The following is a 19,166-nucleotide window of genomic DNA, read 5'->3' on the forward strand; positions in this document are numbered from 1 at the left end:
TAAATCAATGGCCCTCTGATTCTATGCACTAAGAAGGAAGGAAACAAATATTTATTAAGTACCTACTATATACAGACACTTTATTAATATTATTTCACTTAAAACTCAGAACTCTGGAAAGTAGAGGTAGATGGTATTATCCCCTATTTTATAGTTGAAGAAATTGAAGCAGTTAGAAGTTAAATAACTTGTCTAAGTTCATATATGTCCTAAGTGTCTAAGGTAGGATTTGAACTCAGGTTTTTCTCACTTAGGCTCTGACTTCTGCCCATTTTAACCACCTTGAAGCCTCTACAGGTATATTACAACTGAACCAAATCTTTTTTTCCCCTTTTTTAAGTTTTTTAAGTGACTTGCCCAAGGTCACACAGGTAATTAATAAGTATTTGAGGCTGGATTTGAAGTCAGGTCCTTCTGACTCCAGGCCTACTGAGCTGAATCTTAAGAATAAGAAAAGGATACAGAAAGGAAAAATTAGAAAGGAATACCTTCCAGGCATGAAAAATTATTTCTATTTATTATATGTGCAAGAGAAAAAGTACAAAGGCAGGAAGAGATAGACTATCAAGTTTGGGAGAATATAACCAGAACATATGGGTTATGAAGGGAAATAATATTAAGTAAGACTAAAAAGAAGATTGGAGCCAGATTATGGGATTTGTATTTTATAATGGAGGTAAAAGGGAGCCACTGAAGATTCTTGAAAAGGAGGATGCTATGTTCAGGGTTAGGGCTTTCGAGCAGCTAGGTGGTACAGTGGATAGAGCACTGGCCTTGGAGTCAGGAGTGCCTGAGTTAAAATCCAGCCTCAGACACTTAATAATTACCTAGGTGTGTGGCCTTGGACAAGCCATTTAACCCATTGCCTTGCAAAAACTTAAAAAAAAAACAGACTTAGGGCTTAAAGAAATTATTTTGGTACCTATAAATTTGGACAGAGAAGAAAAATCCTGTAGGTAGAAAAAAATAGTTATGTGGCTGTTTTTTAAAACTGTTAACTTGCAATAATTACCTAGCTGTGTGGCCTTGGGCAAGCCACTTAACCCCATTTGCCTTGCAAAAAAACCTAAAACAAAACAAAACAAAAAAAAACCTGTTAACTTGCTTCAATAAGTATTCAAACACAAATTAAAATTTAAAAAAGAATATTGTATGCATATAGATTATATAATATATAACATGCATACTAATCTTACATAGTGCCAAACCTAAAGTTGTAAAAAAATCATAAAAGTGTAAGATTAAAATAAAATGACAAAGGGTGGCTAGGTGGCACAGTGGATAGAGCACCAGCCCTAGAGTCAGGAGTACCTGAGTTCAAATCTGACCTTGGACACTTAATAATTGCCTACCTGTGAGGCCTTGGCAAGCTACTTAACCCCATTTGCCTTGCAAAAACATAAAAAGAAAAAAAAACAAAAAAACATGTTAAATATTTAACATTTTTATTCTCTAAGATCTTAGTTCTAACCTATAGGTGATGGCCATTCAGAAAAAAAGACAACACTTGTACAAACAAAGAGTTGAACTTTTATAAAAAACAGAAAAGGGGGTGGCTAGGTGGCGCAGTGGATAAAGTGGATAAAGCACTGACCCTGGAGTCAGGAGTGTCTGGGTTCAAATCCACTTAATAATTACCTAGCTGTGTGGCCTTGGGCAAGCCACTTAACCCCATTTGCCTTGCAAAAAAAAAAACAACTAAAAAAAACAGAAAAGGGAAAATCATTAACCTCCTTTTGTGGCCTGACTAGCACTTTAATGAGTTGCCCAAACTGTTCTTCAAAGACTATCATCCTTGATCTGACCTCTGTTATTGTCTCTTCCTGAAAAGGCATATCTCCCAGCATTCTGATTATTGTTCTGCTAAGTTTGTAATTAACATGGGGGAAGATACCTAGGAGTCTTAATTTCTTACTAAATTGCAAAGTGATATGAAAGTTGAATATTCTCTAAAGAAATCAATCTTTTTACCAGGATTATAGTTTTGAAAATCTTATTATTTAACATTATCCCCCATTTTGATCACAGCTGATGTCATTACATCAGCAATAGCTCAACTAAAGAGGTTAAGAAAAAAAAAATAAAGGGCATATTAGAAGGGGAGATAGCATCATTTGGAGACCTCAAATTGCTAGAAGAATGGGAAGGCAATAAACATGAGGTTTATCTGTAAGGGGGAGAGGGTCATATGACACATTCACAGAATCAAGGGAAAAGTTATAGAGATCAAAAGGGGCAGTTCCCTTTGATTAAATAATACATACAAATAAACATAAGACAGAAAAGGAGAAATCAGGTCCATACTTCTGGAGCCCTTTTGATGTAGTTCTGTGGTTTTTGATGCTGTTCCAGAAGTCCTCTTCATTTCATGTTACTAATAGAGAATTTCCTTTCTATTAGAACTTCTTACCAAACTTTCAAACAGATCAAAGCTCATATTTTCATCACTAGGAAATAAAATTCTGGAAGTTCTTAGATCTTAACAATTTACATTTTGACTTGCCCACTGTCATGTTGACATATAGAGAAAATTCATTACAAAAGAAATTAAACTAGTTTTGTTTTTGACATTATCTTATTCCCTTATTTATTCATTCCTTCCCTGATTTGGAGGATACTATTACACTCAACAAAATTAAATGAGAATTTTCATTGCAAAAGCAAATTCTTTAAAAATCTACTATTAATTTTGAACTTGAGGCGGCTAGGTGAAGCAGTGGACAGAGCACCTGCCCTGGAGTCAGGAGTACCTGAGTTCAAATCCCATCTCAGACACTTAGTAATTACCTAGCTGTGTGGCCTTGGGCAAGCCACTTAACCCCCATTGCCTTGCAAAAACTAAAAAAAAAAATTTTGAACTTGAGACCTAGCCATTTGATAATCACTTTAAAACAGCATATTCAATAAGTGGTTTATAAATAAAACAATTTTAATTTTTTTGCTAATATTTCAAAAGAAATACAAAATCCTTAACTGAAAAGGTATTTTTTTTCTTTCAAATACTTTAAAATAGACTACAGTAACATGTGGCTGACAACAGATGCCCAAAATACATACTTTAGCCTAGCTGGCTATTATAATTTTTATACTTGATTTTAATATTAATCACCTGAATTAAATATAGAAATATACCATAAAGATCAAGGACATAAGAAAAAGAAAAATTCCTCATTTATTTATATGTCAGTTTTCAAGCAGAGGTCATATGGATGGTTAAATGCTTTAAGTCAGACTGTTAGGTAAGACATTTCCAAATGTAAGAAATCGAATCAAGAGTTCAACCTCAGATATGCTGAACATAATCTGCTCTTTCAGCCTTGTCCTAAAGAGCCTATCACCTGCAGTGTCATATCTAAAACCCAATAGGGTTACCAGCATTAATAGAACATTGGTCCAACAGCATTTCTTTTACTGATCATACCTACAGTCAGATCGAATAATATCAGTTCAAGAGTCCCATTAAAATCTTAAATAGCAGATATAAGTATAACCAATAAAACATGAGCAACAAAACATTGTTTCCAGAATCCTTTTAAAACAATTAGAATATCTTTAGATGACTTTCAAATAATTTGCATATAGTTCTGCAGCTGTTTAAAATCAGATGTAACAAACAACATAAAATATTAGATTTCTTAGAACAAACAACAAAGAGATTTTCTTTATTTTCAAAACTCTATTTTAATGGATTTTACATTTTGTTTCATAAGTTCATTCACTTCTACCCAAGTATATTCATATCAATCTCAAAAAGAAAACAAGATTTTTCAGGAAATTAATCTTACACATATGATAATTTCAAAATACCAATATAACTCTTACTTTTGCCATGTAATGACAACACATTTAGATCAAAACAGCAAGAACTTTTCTACTTACAATTGTTCCAGGAACTTGAAATGCTTTTAATACTAACCCAATGGTTAATTGATCTAGTATAATAATGGTAACTTCCAATTTTCCATGAAAACTATAAGCAGCATTATCATATTATTGTAATAAATTAGCTTACAGATTTGAAAATTTAAGGGTCATACAGATCACATAAAAAATTTTTATAAAACAGTCTTTTTCTGAAAGTGCTTCTCTTTTAAAAGCAGCAATAAATATTCCTGATATTGAAAGGACAATCAGAAAACCTTCATGAAATGCCTTAATTGTGAATTTGTAAATTGATTGGTATTTTTTCTTATCAACTTTAAAACAAAAATAAATCTTTATTTATTTTTTTTGCAAGGCAAATGGGGTTAAGTGGCTTGCCCAAGGCCACACAGCTAGGTAATTATTAAGTGTCTGAGGCTGGATTTAAACTCAGGTACTCCTGACTCCACGACTGGTGCTCTATGTACTATGCCACCTAGCTCCCCCCCCCAACTTGATTTCTAAAGGGAAAGTTTATCTTTGCAGTTTCAAACTGAAGCCAAGTTACTTATAATATTAAAGAATGCTCCCACAAGGAGTTAGGCCCTGAAGTATTTTAAAAAAAAATCCCACAGTTAATATCAGAATAGGATTTTCAGATTCCTACCTTTATTCTGAAACCAAGTACATGATTATTTTATGAGAATTCACAAAACCAGCACTGTGTTTACTTTCATGATGCTAGGATCAATTTACCCCAAACATGAGCACATCCTAAACCATTTCAAATCTGTGTTCCAAACTCCCAGAAAGATTGAACAACTTATTTTTTGATTTATAGTTCTAATACATAGACACTCACACAAATCATTTTAAAAACATACTCATATCTTCTTCACACACTTAAAAACAACTTTTCTGTTAAATGCATCTCTCTATAAGGTTCAGAAAAAACAACTTGTCATATCTTCCATTTTCCTTTTAACTTTTTTTAATTCTCTTCCCAAGTCTTTCAAAAACCATTTTATGTTTTTAAATTGTATATATACGATTTAAAATATGCTCTCTGTTTAAAATATTTCCCAGATTATTCTTTCTTTTTTAAAATTTTTTTTAGTTTTCCAATTATAAACAATAGGGTCGGCTAGGTGGCGCAGTGGATAAAGCACCGCCCCTGGAGTCAGGAGTACCTGGTTTCAAATCTGGTCTCAGACACTTAATAATTACCTAGCTGTGTGGCCTTGGGCAAGCCACTTAACCATTGCCTAGCAAAAACCTTTAAAAAAACCCAATTATTTACAATAGTAGTTTCTACCTATCATTTTTGGTAAGGTTTTGAATTTTACAATTTTCCCCCCACCCTCCCTTCCCTCCCCCATCCCACCACAGAAGGCAGTCTGATAATCTTTACATTGCTTCCATACTATACATTGATCGAAACTGAACGTGTTGAGAAAATAAAATATTAGAGATAGCAAAATTATGTTGTATATAAGACACTTTAAAAAAAATTGAAGGTAATAAGACTTCAGTCTTTGTTTAAACCCCACAGTTCTTTCTCTGGATACACGTGGTATTCTCCATCACATGACCACATGTATGTCATGGAATACTATTGTTCTATTAGAAACCAGGAGGGATAGGAATTCAGGGAAGCCTGGAAATATTTGCATGAACTGATGCTGAAAGAGATGAGTAGAACCAGAAAAATATTGTGCATCCTAACAGCAACATGAGGGTGATGATCAGCCCTGATGGATTTGCTCATCCCTTCAGTGCAACAACCAGGGACAATTTTGAGCTATTTGCAATGGAGAGTACCATCTGTATCCAGAGAAAGAATTATGGACTTTGAACAAAGACCAAAGACTATTACCATTAAATTAGGGAAAAAAAGTGTTATATTATTATGTAATTTTACTATCTCATACTTTATTTTTCTTCCCTAAGGATATGATTTCTCTGTCATCACATTCAACTGGGATCAATGTATAATATGGAACCAATGTAAACACTAACAGAATGCCTTCTGTGGGGGGAGGGAAGCAAGAATGGGAGAAAAATTGTAAAACTCAAAATAAATAAAATCTTTGTTTCAAAAAAAATACATACACCACAATTTGTTCAACCATTCGCCAATTGATGGACATTCACTCAATTTCCAATTCTTTGCCACCACACACATGGGTGCTATGAATATTTTTGTTCAAGTGATGTTTTTACCCTTTTTCATGATCTTTCCAGGGTATAGACCTAGTAGTGCTATTGCTGGATCAAAAGGTATGCACATTTTTGTTGCCCTTTGGGCATAATTCCAGATGACTCTCTATTCTTTCTAATAAACATTCCTTTGTAAGTTTTTAGCACATGTAGTTATCAACATTTTCTTACTCTTACAATCAAACAGTAACTAAATATTTAAACTTATCTATCATACTAAATTTTTCTTTGTTATAACTTAGATATCTCTCTTTTTTGGGGGGGGCTTTTTTTTTTGCAAGGCAAATGGGGTTAAGTGGCTTGCGCAAGGCTACACTTCTAGGGAATTATTAAGTGTCTGAGACCTGATTTGATCCCAGGTACTTCTGACTCCAGGGCTGGTGCTTTATCCACTGGGCCACCTAGCCTCCCCCAATATCTCTTAAAAGAGAAAAAACATTAACCAAACTCTCCTAAATATGTTTTTAATCCTTTAAATTATTCACAACCCAGCAACAAAATTTTTCAAGTTACTTTATCAATTTATTATTATTATCATCATCATTATTTATTTATTTAAGGCAATGGGATTAAGTGACTTGCCCAAGGTCACACAGCTAGGTAATTATTAAGTGTCTGAGTCTGAATTTGAACTCAGGTATTACTGACTCCAGGGCCAGTGCTGTAACCAATTTGTGGAGAGGAATAAGATATTTCTTTTAAAATTTAAAGTGCAAATTTTAAAAATGTATTTAAGTTTGAAATATAAGTTGCATCTGAATTCTAAATGCCCACAATACCTTACAAATCAACAGAACATTTTACATAGAATTTAATTTGTAACCTTTAAATCTTATTTTTTTAATTTTTTTTTTTAGGTTTTTGCAAGGCAAACAGGGTTAAGTGGCTTGCCCAAGGCTACACAGCTAGGTAATTATTAAATGTCTGAGACTAGATTTGAACCCAGGTACACCTGACTCCAGGGCTGGTGCTTTAACCACTACGCCACCTAGCTGCCCTATGTAACCTTTAAATCTTTTAAAAAATCAATGAAACCTAAATATCTTTTTATTATATTGAGTCTTTTCAGGTCTTTTTTTTTTTTTGCAAGGCAATGGTGTTAAAGTGGCTTGGCCAAGGCCACACAGTTAGATAATTATTAAGTGTGTGAGGCCAAATTTGAACTGAGGAACTCCTGACTCTAGGGTCAGTGCTCTATCTACTGCATCACGTAGCTGCCCTGAGTCCATTTTCTTAAAACAAAGTTTGAGTTCAAAGTAGCATATAACCTGTGTTATTTTTTTTTTAGAATTACTGAGAAGCAGAATTGGGGGATCCTGGAGAAAAGTCTCCAATGTTGAGGAGAGGAGAGGAGAGGAGGGGAGATATCATTCTCATTTTAGAGAGAGGCCAAAGCCAAAGAACAGAACTAAAAGCAACCACTAGTCTGAAAAATGCAAAAGGCCACAATCAGCCAATCCAAATAACAGCTTTTGCCTTTCACTCAGTGCTCACAGGGATTGGGAAAGGGTAAGGGGGGAGGGAACAGAGACAGAGCCTTTGCCAGTCAATTAGAACTAGAAAAAAATAAATAAATAAAATAAAAGGCAGCTGGAAATAGCCAATCAAGAAGAGAGAATGAGAAAGAGAGGGAGAAATGAAATTTTCCCAGTGCAGATCACAAAACTGTCAGACCAGAATTTAAAAGTTAGGAAGAGAAAAACAGAATCCTTTTTCTTTTCTTTTTTAGGTTTTTTTTTTTGCAAGGCAAATGGGGTTAAGTGGCTTGCCCAAGGCCACACAACTAGGTAATTATTAAGTGTCTGAGACTGGATTTGAACCCAGGTACTCCTGACTCCAAGGCCTGTGACTTATCCACTACACCACCTAGCTGCCCCAGAACCCTTTTTCAAAAACAACATGATTTTCAGGAAAATCTGTCCTGTGGTGCAGAATCATGAGTTTTTGGAAAAGAAAAAAATCCAAAGAGAGAAGAGGAAGGTTGGTCCAGCAGAGGAGGAGAGTAAGAAGAGAGACTGGAGATTGGTCTATCAGGACATAATAGCAAATCTACCAGGCAGAGACAGGGGAATCTTTGATTCTGGCTCTACCACATAAAACACACAATTTAAACAAAAACCTACAAAATACATAAACCAAATCAGAACACCTTGAAACAAATTCTCATACTAGAAAGTTGCCAGAGAGTACAGGGAAAACCCACTTTGCTCTTACACTTGAGGGTCCCAAAACACAACCTAGACAAAGAACAGGATGCCAGACAGGACTCCTTACATAGGCACCCTACTAAGACTCTAAAGACCTAGTATACCCAGTCACTTTCTGAAAAAAAAAAGTGTCATACTTAGGTCTAGGAACAAATCCTTAACAATCACCTGGCTAAAAACAGGCAGTTATCACCAAAATTGATAATCCCTAATATCAAAAGTAAAATTCAAATAATATTTAATTTTAGAATAAAGCAATTGAATTGAAAAAGTGGTAACCTCACCTTATTTCAAGGTCAGTTTTGATTAGCCTCAAAATCTGTCCTAGATTATTTTAGGGCTTCCATATCCACCATTAAAAGGTAGCTTACCCCATTTCCAAGTCAAAATCACCTAAACTCACATCTGTCAACTAAAACATTGATTAAAAATAGAGTTGGGATTTGAAAAGTTACAGATTTCTTTCCTTCCAAGAAGCATGTCTTGAGTACCAACCAAAGACCTGTCACTTCTCAAAATTCTCATTCATCCAAGTCAATGCACATAAAACTGTTAAATCTAAAAACTGTAAAAGTCTTACAAATATAGGATTAAAATAACAGAAAAAATAGATTAGACTTTTAAAGTTTTATTCTCTAAGATCTTACTTCCAACCTATAGGTGATGGCTATTAAGAAAATGACCACATTTGAACTGAGAAAGAACTGAACTTTTATGCAAAAACAGAGACTAGGGAAATTAATTAACCTTCTTTTGTGGCCTATGAAAATTGCACAATATTAAGTTGTTCAAACTGTTCCTCAAAGACTATCATTCTTTTTTTCAGGCTTTCACAAGGCAAATGGAGTTAAGTGGCTTGCCCAAGTCCACACAACTAGGTAATTAAGTGTCTGAGACTGGATTTGAACTCAGGTACTCCTGACTCCAAGGCCAGTGCTCTATCCACTGCGCCACCTAGCTGCCTCTAAAGACCATCATTCTTGTACAGAATTATCTGATCTCTTATTGTCTCTTCTTGGCAGGACAAATCTCCCAGCATCCTGATCATTGTTCTTCTGAGTTTGTAATTAACATAGGAGAAGATACCTAGGATGCTCAATTTCTTACTAAGTTGGCAAAATGACTGATATGAAGGTTGAGTATTCTCTAAAGAAATCAATCTTTTTACCAGAATTATAGATTTGAGAATCTTATATAACAATATACATGTACACATATTCACATATACATATATATGAAAAACAAGATAGGGGCCAAGTTGTCTTGCTTATTTCTGTGATCATTTTTGAATTTTTTCTTTGTATTTAACATGAATTTGTTGCTCTTGTTTTTCTCTTTAGAGACATATTTATATATACATGTTTTCTTACTTTTTTTTTCACTCTGTCTTGCCTATTATTTCTTGTGGCACAACAGAATTTCATAATATCCAGATTCACATCCTTATTTTGGAATAGCTCTAGTTTGTTGCCAGAATCTTGCCCTTATAAATAGTGCTTCCAGGAATATTTTTGTTGATATAACCCTAGGCTTCAGATAAAAAGCTCTAAGCTTACTTGGATCATGTTCAGTCTTGGGAGTTAGATCTCCTATTATGCTCTTGGGTTGAACCTTGAAGTTGGTTATACTCTCTCTGTGTCTCTGTCTCTGTCTCTGTCTCTGTCTCTGTCTCTGTCTCTGTCTCTCTCTCTCTCTCTCTCTGTCTCTGTCTCTGTCTCTCTGTCTCTCTCTCTGTCTCTCTGTCTCTCTCTCTCTCTCTCTCTCTCTCTACCCCTCCAATAAAACATTAAAGAGAAAATGACAACATTTAAGAACCCTGAAGCACTATTCAAATATATTATTATTGCATAACAGATTTAATCAGGTTGTTATTGACTTCATTCTCCAAATATTTAAAATCTGATACTAGGAAAGATAATATGATTTGCCCAAAGTCACAGGGAATTAATGATGATTTAATCCAATGCTCTTTGTTTGATATCATGATACCTCTCACCCCCTTTTTCTTTTCATTGAATGCAAGGCCAATAGTCATAGTGGCTATTTATATGAAGTTTTTTTTAATTATTTAAGGCAATGGGATTAAGTGGCTTGCCCAAGGCCACACAGCCAGGTAATTATTAAGTGACTGAGAAGGGATTTGAACCCAGGTACTCCTGACTCCAAGGCGGGTGCTTTATCCACTATGCCACCTAGCCGCCCCTGTAAAGTTTTAACATTAAAAAGTTTGCTTTCATTATCTCCTTTGAATGTCACAGAAAATTCTGGGAAGTTGGTACTCTGGATATTGTTATTCCTATTTTTACAAATGAAGTCACTAAAGTCAGAGAGACTAACTGACTTGTTCAGACCCAGATCTTCCCAGTGCACAATCCATTACCTAATATTTCCTCTGCAAGGTAGGGGTCAAGGTTCCCATCAGGGGTCAAAGCTTAGGGGAATTTTCTAAGGGACTAAGATCGAGGGGAAATGCTCACATCAAAGGCAAAGGACTTCCCCACCTCTCCCCATCCCTTTGCAATAGGTAGCTAGCTGGTGAAGTGGATAGAGTGGATTCAGGAACGTCTGAGAGAAAATCTAGAGCCCAGACACTTACTAGTTATGGGACCTCTGTCTTCCTCTTCTAAGTTTCCTCAACTGTAAAATGAGATTAATAATAGCACTTACCTCCCAGAATGGTTGTGAGGATCAGTGAAGGTAATATTTATAAAACCCCTGACCTGTTGTAAGCATTTAACAAATGCTTTTCTAGCCTCTTTTTCTTATACCCTTATCAGTGATCCTACCCCTAATCAACTAACAAGTGTTTATTGGGCAACACTTGCTACAAGATGTATGGGGTGATGAAAGAGAAATCTAAGACATGGTCCCATGACTTCTAGGAGGCCAGATTAATTGGGAAGACATGACTCCCATAAATAAAATAGTAGCAAAGAAAATATAAGAATGTGTAAGGTATAAAGTAAAGAATGTAGGAATTTAGAGGTGGGGAGAAGTGGCGGGGTAGCCTGGTATAGATGGGCAACTTTGGGTGATTCTCTGGGCTTCAGTTTCTTCATTAGTAAAATGAGGAAGCTGGAGCAAAAATTCTCCAAGGTCCCTTCCAGCTTCATCTATGTTGCTATGCTACTTAAGTGAGATGGTTAAGCCCCTTTGGAACACTGTATCAATCACCAAGGTGAAAGGAAAGTATTTGCTGACTACAAAGTGTCTTTACATTTTGGCTGAAGATACATAAGTCTAATGGGTCATTTAGTGTTGAGTTCTTTGCGTCCTTAGCCTTTTTCTTTGGTAAGTGATATAAAATATATTCTATAACTAATACTCATATATTGAGTATTTTTGTAGGAAAGGTTCCAGTTCCCTATCTGGGAAGATTGAAATATGACCCATACCTACAGGGGTTTGTTGGTAAATATTTAATTACCAGGTCTCCAGAAAAAAAAAAACAGGACACATTTAAAGTTTAATCTGAATCATTAATGATTTCTCCATCATTACCTTAAATCTAGACAATAAACAAAACCTTTATAAAGCCAGGATTTTGTAGTTTTTGACTATTCTCTTATGCAAATGCTCACACTCAAAATCTGAGAGTGGTTCTAACATACACTCCTGCTATCCATATTAGAAACACTGAACATCTATCCTGTCTACCTCAAAGGACCTTCTCTTCTTGTTTCCATTCTATGTAAATCAGTTAAATCATCAAGCTTTTTTATTTGTTTGTTTTTAAGCTCCTATTTTGTACAGAGCCCTGTACCAGATTATGCAGACTTGGTGAAGGGGAGATCAGATTTTGGGGAAGATGATTGTTTTTTGTTACTGGATCAACTCTATACTAAATAATAGAAGGTTTGGATTTTCTTGGCAAAGATACTGGAATAGTCTGCTATTTCCTTTTCCATTCATTTTACAGATGAGCCAAACTGTGTTCAGTGACTTATCCAGGGTCATCATTGTAGTATCTAAGGCTGGATTTGAATTTAGAAAGATGAATCTTTCTGATTCCAGGCTGGCACTCTATCCATTGTGGTTTCTTAACTGCCCTTACTAACTCTATATTTTGGCAACTTTTGTTTGTCTTTTCATATCCACAAAACAGAAATAATAATAGCACCCATTTTCCAGTCAGGTAGATGTAAGAATGGCCTTGTAATCAGAATGAGCTGAGTTCAAATTTGACCTCAGATACCTGACACTTATGACCCTGTGTGATCCTAGACAAGTCACTTAACCCAGATTGACTCACACCCAGGGCCATTTCCAATCATCTTGATTCATATCTGACCACTGGATCCAGATGACTCCAAAAGAGAAAGTGAGGCTGGTGAAAACTCAGAACCCCTCACTCAAAGCTAATTCTTGTGTATGTCATGGTGTCACCTCTCTGATATCATGTTCTTCTTTGAGAACAAAAGACAAACATTAACAAAAAAAAATCTGTTTCCAACCTTGACTTATGTTCCAGAGTCCCAGGCCTATAACTCCTGGCATATCCACCTGAATACTAATCCTTCTCTGTCAACAGATCCAAAACTAAGCACAACTTTTTTTTACTCCTGAATATTTCTGACTTCTCTGCCAATGATAATACCTAATTCACCTACTACTTGGAACCTTGAATTCACCTTTGATTCTTCTCTCTTTCTTTGATTCCTCTCTTCTTATTCAGCCAGTAACCAAGTACTAATACTAATTATAGAAATAATAATAAGAATAACTAGCATTTCTTTAGCATATTCTATATATCAAATACTGTATGAAGCCATCTATAAATATTGTTTCATTTGATTCTCATAACAATCCTGGGAAGCAGGTGATATTATTATCTCTATTTTATGAATAAGGAAACTGAGACAACCAAAAGTAGATTTAAGAGATTTGCCAAGGATAGGCAGTTAGATGGCACAGTGGATGAAATGTCAGGCTATGGAGTCAGAAAGACTCATCTGAGTTCAAATCCAGTCTCAGATACTTACTAGTTTTATGACCCTGGGTAAGTAACTTGACCCAGCTTGGTTCATCTATAAAATGAGCTAGAGAAGAAAATATCAGATCGATACAGAATCTTTGCCAATAAAAAAGCAGATCACTCCAAGTATCTTTATGACCAAATGGGTCATAAAGACATTACTACAAAAATGACTCAACAACACAGCTAATAAATATATGAGCTTAGATTTGAACTTCCTAACTCCAAGTCCATTGCTCTATCCACTGTGGCACTTAGCTGTTCTACCCTACTTTTAATGTTGTTTGTATTTGTGCCCTTCCTTCATTCTCTTAGCCAATACCCTGGTCCAAATCCTTATTACCTCTCCACTAGAATATTGTAAAAGCCTCTTCACAGGTCTTTGTGTATGCTGTCATTCTCCCATCCAGTCCATGCTTAACAAATCATCTTCCTAATATAGAGTTATAATCATATCATCCCTGATTGGATCCATTGCCCACAGAATATCTAGATCCTTCACTATCTGACCCTAACCTACATTTTCAGCCATATCTTCAACTGCTCTTTTTCCCAAACTCTCAAATGTCACATTAGTTTATTTACCCTCCCTCAAAAACATCTTGTACTTTCCCACTCCTGTTTTTGCTCACATTATTCCCAGTCTGTCCAGGAAGGACTCTCCTCCTTTGTTCTATCTCCAAAAAGAGTGAATCAGTTCACAACTTCATAAACAATGCCTCAATATCCCAGTTTTCCCACATCCTTCCAACATTGATAATTTTCCTTTTCAGTCATATTGGCCAATCTGATAGGTGTGAGTGGAACCTCAGAGTTGTTTTAATTTGCATTTCCTAATCAATAATGGTTTAGAGCATTTTTATATGACTATAGATAACTTTAAATTCTTCATCTGAATATTGACTTTTCATATCCTTTGACCATTTATCAATTGGGGAATGACTTGTATTTGACTGGGTTCTCTCTATATATATTAGGAATAGTCCTTTGTCAGAAACACCAGTTCTAAAATTTACTGCCTGCCTTTTAATCTTGGTTGTATTTGTGCAAAAACTTTCCAATTTAATGTAATATTTACAATGTCCTCTATCTCTTTTTTTTTTATTATTTTAGGTTTTTGCAAGGCAGTGGGGTTAAGTGGCTTGCCCAAAGCCACACAGCTAGGTAATTATTAAGTGTCTCAGGTCAGATTTGAACTCAGATACGCCTAACTCCAGGGCTGGTGCTCCATCCACTGCACCACCTAGCTGCTCCCTCTATCTCTTCTTTGATCATAAACAATTCCCCTTCCCATGGATCTGACAGGTAAACTATTCCTTGTTCTCCTAATTGCTTGTGATATACCTTTGTATCTAAATCCTGTACCCATTTCAACCTTACGTTAGTATTTGGTTTGAGATGTTGGTCTATATCTAGTTTCTACCATATTATCTTCCAGTTTTCCTAATGGATTTTTAACAAAGGATGAATTCTTATCCCAGAAGCTACAATCTTTGGGTTTATCAAACAGCAGATTATTATATTCGTTTATTACTGTTTCTTTTGCACCTAATCTATTCTACCAATCCCCTACACTGTTTCTTAGCTAGCACTGACAACTGTGTAGGGAAAACAAAGAGAAGCACACTGGAAACATTAGTGAAAGATCAGAAGATTATAGATCTCAAGCTAGAAGGACACTCAGAGGTCATCCAATTTTAGACACCTCCTTCTGCTCACTTTATAGATGATACAACTCAGTGAAATTTGAACCTGGGTCTTCTGATTCCAAAATCAATGCTCATTTTATTACAGCATGGATGGTGGGCCTACCATGTAGTTCCAAGAAGAGATCATTCTGTCCACAGGTCAAAATTGGCAGCTTTCAAATTGTTGGTGAGATCATAGTCACATGGATGCAAGCACAGCAAAACAGTTTGGCAAGAGTAAGAAGGCATGATTGTATGGGGCAATTCCAATGAAGCATGATAAATAGAGGTTGCCCTTGGGAGAAGTCCCAGATAACTCTTGATCTTGACTTATTTCACTTCCTCAGGTCCTAAGGGTAGAAGTGAGATATTGGTGATCCAATTTCTCCTCATTCCCTCATTGGCTTTGAAAGGAAAGTTAGAAAGAACTTCTCTGAAAGGTACTTGGTTGTACCCTAGTCATACCCCCTAGTCAAAGACGGAGAGAAAGGAATGGAGACTTCATATTGCAACTGGAGTAGTACCACTGCTCAATTTTAATATTGCCTCTTTTTATTTTGGATTTTACTCAGTAAAAGTGACCTAATTTATGATGGGAGTTCTTTTGGATTATGCAAAATCAGGATGAGACTCTTAAAGGCATGTGGACAAAAGGAGCCAGTTTAGTTAAACTTATGAAATGCTCTGTAATAGTAATGTTTATATTTTAAACCTGAGATTGAGCCAGGTCAGAAAGTGGTTAGGTAATACGAAGCTTGGAATTCTTGGGGTTAGGTGCACAGTGGTACTGACAGTATGGTCTAAGAATCTGCTGAAGCCCAGACTGATGTCTTGAGCTCAGAGGGACACCTGGTGGTTGATGCTGTGATTACACTCAAGGTTTCTAGTGAAATCTCATTCTGGGAGGTGTGAGCATTGTAGATCTTTCCAATGAAGTGCCCATTCAAGTGAAGATAGGCATTTTGCATAGAAAACTTCTGTACTTTATTATTACATGATTACTTATTTGTGTAATGTTTTATTTCTATCTTTTTTGGTATCACTGATGTCTGAGGCCTGACTTTCCTCTCCCAAAAGACATTGGGTTCTTAGGGACCTAGGACCCTTATTTGATAGCAAGAGAATCAGGTTTTCTGTCCCTGCCTTGGAAGAATAGAGACTGCACCTATGATTTCATTTGGATAAGGAAATGGAAATTCTTACCAATACATATCTGTACTTTGTTCTATTAGAATACTTAGAACCTGAGACTTAGCCAGGATCTCTAACCAGGTATGAATCAGATACACTATTTGAACTCAGCTCTTCCTGGTTCCAAGATCAGATCTTTAGATACTTTGCCATGCTGCCTGTTCTAAATAAAGTTTATGTATAGTTCATACATAGTTCTCCCCAATGGGTCCTTTCCCACAAAAGTATTCCATCTATAATATAGGTGTCATATGTTGTTACTGTTTAGTTAGGTCTGACTCTTTTTGACCCTGTGGACCAAAGTACACCAGGACCTTCTATCCACCACTATCTACTGATATCTGTTCAAGATCATATTCATTGCTCCTATGGCACCATTACTCCATTTTATTCTCTACCATCCCCTTTTCCTTTTGCCTTCAATTTTTCCCAACATCAAGGTCTTTTCCAATGAGTCCTGTCTTTTCATTAGGTCAAAGTATTTAAGCTTCAGTTTTAGTATTTGACCCGCCATCGAATAGTCTGAATTAATTTAAGTATATACGGAGATGATCTCCTTATTTTTCAAAGAATTCTCAAAAGTCTTCTCTAGCACCACAATTCGTAAGTGTCAGTTCTGCAACACTCACTTTTTCTTACAATCCAACTCTCACAGCCATACATTACTACTGGAAAAACTATGACTTTGACTATACAGATATTTGCTGGCAAGGTGATATCTGCTTTTTAGTATGCTGTCTAGATTTGCCAGTTTTTCCAAGGATCAAGTGTCTTTTAATTTCATGGCTATAGTTGCATCTGCAGTGATCTTTGAGCCCAAGAATATAAAATCTGATAATGCTTCTAGTTCTTTCCTCTCTCTGTTTACCAGGAAGTGATCAGGTCAGTTGCCAAGATCTTAGTTTTTTTTATGTTGTTTCAAGACAGCTTTTATCTACTCTTCTTTCTTCCTCATCAAGAGGCTTCTACTCTGTACCTTCTGCCATTATAGTGGTATTGTCTGTATATCTGAGATTGTTGATAATTTTCCTGGCAATCTTAATTCTCACTTTTGATTCATCTAGTCTGATATTTCACATGATATAAGTAAATAAATGAAATTATAATATATATATATATATATCCTTGCCATATTCCTTTTCCAATCTTAGTCCACTAAGTTGTTTATGTTCAGTTCTAACTTGTTGCTTCTTGGTTTGCATATAGATTCCTCATTTTGTTATGATCCACACAATCAAAGGCTTTAGTGCAGTCAATGAAATGGAAGTAAATTTTTTGGGGAACTCCTTTGCTTTCTTCATAACCCAGCAAATGTTGGCAATTTGGTCTCTAATTCCTCAGCCTCTTTGAAAACCTGCCTCTGAAGCCTAATTTACAGAATCTTAAGCATAGTTATGCTGGCATGTGAAATGATTGCAATTATTTAGAAATGTGAATATTCTTTGGCATTGTCTTCCTTTAAGATTGGAATGTAAACTGATCTCATCCAATTTAGTGATCATTGTTGAGTTTTCCAAATTTGCTGGTTCATTGAGTGTAGCATTTTTTCTTAATTTATTTATTTATTTTGAATTTTACAATTTTTTCCCCTAATCTCACTTACCTCCCCTCACCCCCTCCCACAGAAAGCATTCTGTTAGTCTTTACATTGTTTCCATGATATACATTGATCTAAGTTGAATGTGATAAGAGAGAAATAATATCCTTAAGGAAAAAAATAAAGTAGAAGAGATAGCAAAATTACATAATAAGATAATAGTTTTTTTTTTAATTAAAGGTAATAGTCTTTGATTTTTGTTTAAACTCCACAATTCTTTCTCTGGATACAGATGGTATTCTCCATTGCAGATATCCCACAATTGTGACTGATTGTTGTACTGATGGAATGAGCAAGTTCATTAAGGTTGATCATCACCCCCATGCTGCTGTTAGGGTGTTCTGCTCATTTTGCTCAGCATCAGTTCATGCAAACCCTTCCAGGCTTCCCTGAATTCCCATCCCTCCTGGTTTCCAATAGAACAACAGTGTTCCATGACATACATATACCACAGTTTGTTAAGCCATTCCCCAATTGATGGACATTCAATCAATTTCCAATTCTTTGCCACCACAAACAGGGCTGCTATGAATATATATATATATATATATATATTTTGCAAGGCATTGGGGCTAAGTGGCTTGCCCAAGGCCACACAGCTAGGTAATTATTAAGTGTCTGAGACTGGATTTGAACCCAGGTAACTCTTGACTCCAGGGCCGGTGCTTTATCCACTGCACCACCTAGCCACACCACTATGAATATTTTTGTACAAGTGATGTTTTTACTTTTTTTTTCATCATCTCTTCAGGATATAGTAGTATAGTAGTGGCATTACTGGATCAAAGAGTGTGCACATTTTTGTTTGGGCATAATTCCAAATTGCTCTCCAGAAAGGTTGAATGAGTTCACAGCTCCACCAACAATGTATTAGTGTCGAAGATTTCCCACACTCCTTCCAAAATTGATCATTGTCCTTTCTGGTCATATTGGTGAGTCTGAGAGATGTGAAGTGGTACCTCAGAGATGCTTTAATTTGCATTTTTCTAATAAGTAGTGATTTAGAGCAATTTTTCATATGACTAGGGATCACTTTGATTTCCTCATCTGTAAACTGCTTTTGCATATCCTTTGACTATTTATCAATTGGGGGAATGGCTTGTTTTTTTAAAAATTTGACTCAGTTCTCTGTATATTTTAGAAATCAGTCCTTTGTCAGAAATACTAGTTGTAAAAATTGTTTCTCCAATTTACTACATTTCTTTTGATCTTGGTTCATAATTATGAAATACTTTGCATGGTATTTAATAAGTGCTTCATAAATACCAGCTATTATTCTTAAATAATAATTTTTTCTGACATAACATATATATTATTCTTAATTATTTTATTTTATATGCTAAATAGTAATATATTAATTAGAACAGTTGCTGGCTTATATTAACTGCTGTATGTTGTTGTACAGATTGGACTCTTAGTGACCCCAT

Source organism: Macrotis lagotis, chromosome 8 (genome assembly GCF_037893015.1).
Source record: "Macrotis lagotis isolate mMagLag1 chromosome 8, bilby.v1.9.chrom.fasta, whole genome shotgun sequence".
Lineage (NCBI taxonomy): Eukaryota > Metazoa > Chordata > Mammalia > Peramelemorphia > Peramelidae > Macrotis > Macrotis lagotis.